Raw genomic sequence first — 3,534 nt, forward strand, 5'->3', positions numbered from 1 at the left:
TGATAAGGTAAAATTTCGAGGTCGAAATTTCTTTAAGGAGGGTAGAGTTGTAACATCCTGATTTTCGGGTTTATTTGCGATTTTCAATATTTTGTAAAGATTTTTAAAATTTTGTATTTGGATGTGGAATTAGTATTTTGAGTAGGTAAATGGGCTTATAGAAGGCCCATGAGTTGGCCAAAACCAGTTGAATTTTTGGAATTTTAGACTTAGGAGTTAGGGGTTCGGCTAAGTGGCCTTAAGTGGAGTGATGGGTAAATTGCATCACAAAAGAGCCTTGGTTAAGTGGCAAGGGTGACGCCACTAGGCTCCTAGAAAAGTGGCGTGTGGAGCTTTGGGAAGGCAAGGGATCGATCCCTGTGTTGGCAAATAGATGCATTTATTTTTAAGTGCGGGAGGGTAAGTGTTGGAGTTGGTGGATTACGCTAGAGGAGAGTTGGATCAGTTTAAATGCTTGGATTAAGGAGGGATAAGGGAGAGATTTAAGGATTTGGATGAGGTTAGGAGTTGGCGAATTATGGGAATTGAAGAGGAAAAATCGGCAGGGGGTATTAGGTTGGTATTTCGGCACTTAGGGTATTCAGCGGTGCCGCTTTTCTTCTGCTTTAACACCTTAGGGTTGTTTTTCCTCTCTAGCCAAAACTACCACCTCCCCTATTCTTCTTCTTCTATTTTTCTTCTTCAAAACTATTCATCATACCTGCTATTCATCAATACTTTTGCCGAATCCATAAAACCGGAAATCCTGTGATCACTACTTGTGCCGATTTCTTCAAAGCCAGGTTCTCCTATGTTCTTTTGTTTTTATTAATTTACAATTATCTTTTCTTAATCCTAGATACCGATGACAATTCTACTTCAAGGTTATAGCCCCACATTATCATCTTCTTCATCACACAAAAGCGAAAAACCATAGATTTGGGGGCTTATAGCCGAAACTTCAAGACTTTGGGGAATCGAGTTCTACTGTCGTTTGATAGATAAATCTGCACTAGATTGCGTAGAAATCAAGTAGGAGTAAGGGGTAAGTACTTATCATCTCAGATCTGTTCTTATTTTGCAAAGTTAAGAAAAGCCGAAGTCCCTAAAATTAGGGAGGCTGTCGATTTGGGCATATGGCTCTAAGGGTTTTTAACGGCTGTTTTCTTTCTGTGGTTAGTGCCTTCTTAAGTGTTGGATTGAAAGCGTGAATCATTGGAGCAATCGGATTCGGAGCTAGCTGTCGATTTTGGCAAAAAGGTAAGGTCTCAAAGGCTTTTAGGGACATGGTTCGATCATGGGTGAGTAAGTTTTGGAATTTAGTGATTATAGTTTGTAAATAAGCACTGTGCTAATCAATTGTAGGATATTGAAAGAGATCTCAGTAGCAGTTGTCGCAAAACAGGTGTGTACCGAACACCCTTCTTTAGCTCAATTTGGCAAAAGTCGAAATACCGAAATTCCGGCATTTCATGGGCTTGTGAGTATGCGAATGCTCTCAAGATGTAGAGTAATTGTTAGATCTAGCACCGCAAGGTGGTAAGTAAGTTTTTGTGACGTTTTAACGTACTTCGGAAATAGGGCCTCGATGGGCTAAAACTGGGCCCAATGGGCTTACGGCCCAATATGGGCAAGAGGTGGGCAAAGTAGCCTGTTAGTTAGATGGGAGAATCAAATTGCATAAGATTGTTAAGAATTACTGGAATAACTTGTATAGTTGCGTAAGTACGAAATTACCCCTAAAGAGCATAATTACCGAAATACCCCTAGGGTTCATATTGGCTAGACTGCATGATTGATTAATACTGTATTTTACATGATATGCATTTATTAATATCTGTTGCATGGGATTGGGGTATTGATGGAGGAAGTACTGAATGTGGTTCATCCACGTACTGGAGGCTTTGCCTCAATCGATCGATAATTGAGTGCGTTCTTTGCAAGCAATGTGAGTGTAGAAATTTGGGTGGGTTGAGATATTCCCCACTTGGAGTGTGGGGCTGGTACGGGGACTGTGTAGTGGTTTGTGGGTTGAGTAGTCTCCCCAATTGGGCTTGCATTCATTACTGATATTGTTACATATGTTACTGAACTGGGCCTATGGGCCATACTGTTATGTTAAAAAGGGCTAAGGCCTTGCTACTGTATTCTGAAAAGGGCTTTGTTCTACTGTGTACTGTTATCTGTATAGGGCTTAGGCCCAATGGGCTCGAGCTGATTTGGGCTTTGGATGGGTTTCTATATACACTGAGTTTTCCCAAACTCACCCCTTCCTCTTCCATCCTTGCAGGTGAGCCCTAGTTGGTGGACTTGGAGCTGGGCGGGATTCAGAGTGGCCATGAAGATTGATTGCCAATTTTAAATAAGTTTAGCATTTAATTTGGATTATTTTTATTATGCTCAAAGTTGTAATAAGGCCGCTCTTTTTAATTAATTTTATTTTGGGGATTATTAAACTGGTTAGCACTAGGGTTCGTTTTATAAAAACTACTTGTTTTAAAAGATCACGATGACGCGCAAAGTTTCCGCAAAGTAAATGTTTTTTCAAGAAAATAAATATTTTCAGCAAACGTTTTTCAACCTTAATCATTTTCTTAAAATGAGACATAACCAAACGGTTTTCTCAAAATTATATGAGATGTTAGAGTGTGGCAATGGCGGTGTACATGTCTAGGATTGGATCCGAAGGGAGCTTGGTACTTAGCGGTCAAGCGGACTCACCTCCTCTCCTTCTGGTTTCCTACCGGTGCCTGACTTCCGTTCACTTTAACCTACTTTTAAAAGTGTCTTTTACAACGCCAACTAAGTTTTTTCCAAACTAAGTAATACAGAATATTTTGAATACTTCGATGTGGCGCATCAGATTCGGTCATAACGTCTAGGCCGGGTTTGGGGTGTTACATCTAGCACACAACTTTTACCTTTTACGCGATTAGGTCCTTTCTACAAATTAGGCACACAAACAATTAAATTTCAACACGAGAATTTCACATATGTCAATTCACTTATAATAGGTACGAAAAATAATATTAAAATATTTTCTAACTCGGATATGTGGTCTCGAAACTACTATTCCAACTAGGGTCAAAATCAGAATGTTACATCGTACCTGAGTAAAAGTAAATTTATTCTCTAACTGTGACAGTGCAATACCAAAATAATCTTTTTTTCAACCTAACACTTTTCTAGCTCTGGCTTACTTATCAACTCATTCTCAATCTCTAATCATATTTATATTTATTCCTCCACTGAACTATTTGGTTTCAAACTTGTGAGTTTATTCAATGCAAATTTCACGAAATTCCATTTCAAAACACCATTCTGATCAGGGGGTGAGGTCGTAGGGCCTCTGACTCGACTCTCATATACATATGCATATGACACAACTTTCATCATCATAGTGACACCATCACAATCATGTAATTCATTTTAGGAAAAATTATCATTCATATTTGTATTTCAAAATTTTCCAATTACCTTATCCACTAAAGTTCACTTATGCACACATTCTATGAATTTTGGATAACTTTTCTTGTCACATTCACTTAATTAAAC

Source organism: Gossypium arboreum, chromosome 12 (assembly GCF_025698485.1).
Source record: "Gossypium arboreum isolate Shixiya-1 chromosome 12, ASM2569848v2, whole genome shotgun sequence".
Classification (NCBI taxonomy): domain Eukaryota; kingdom Viridiplantae; phylum Streptophyta; class Magnoliopsida; order Malvales; family Malvaceae; genus Gossypium; species Gossypium arboreum.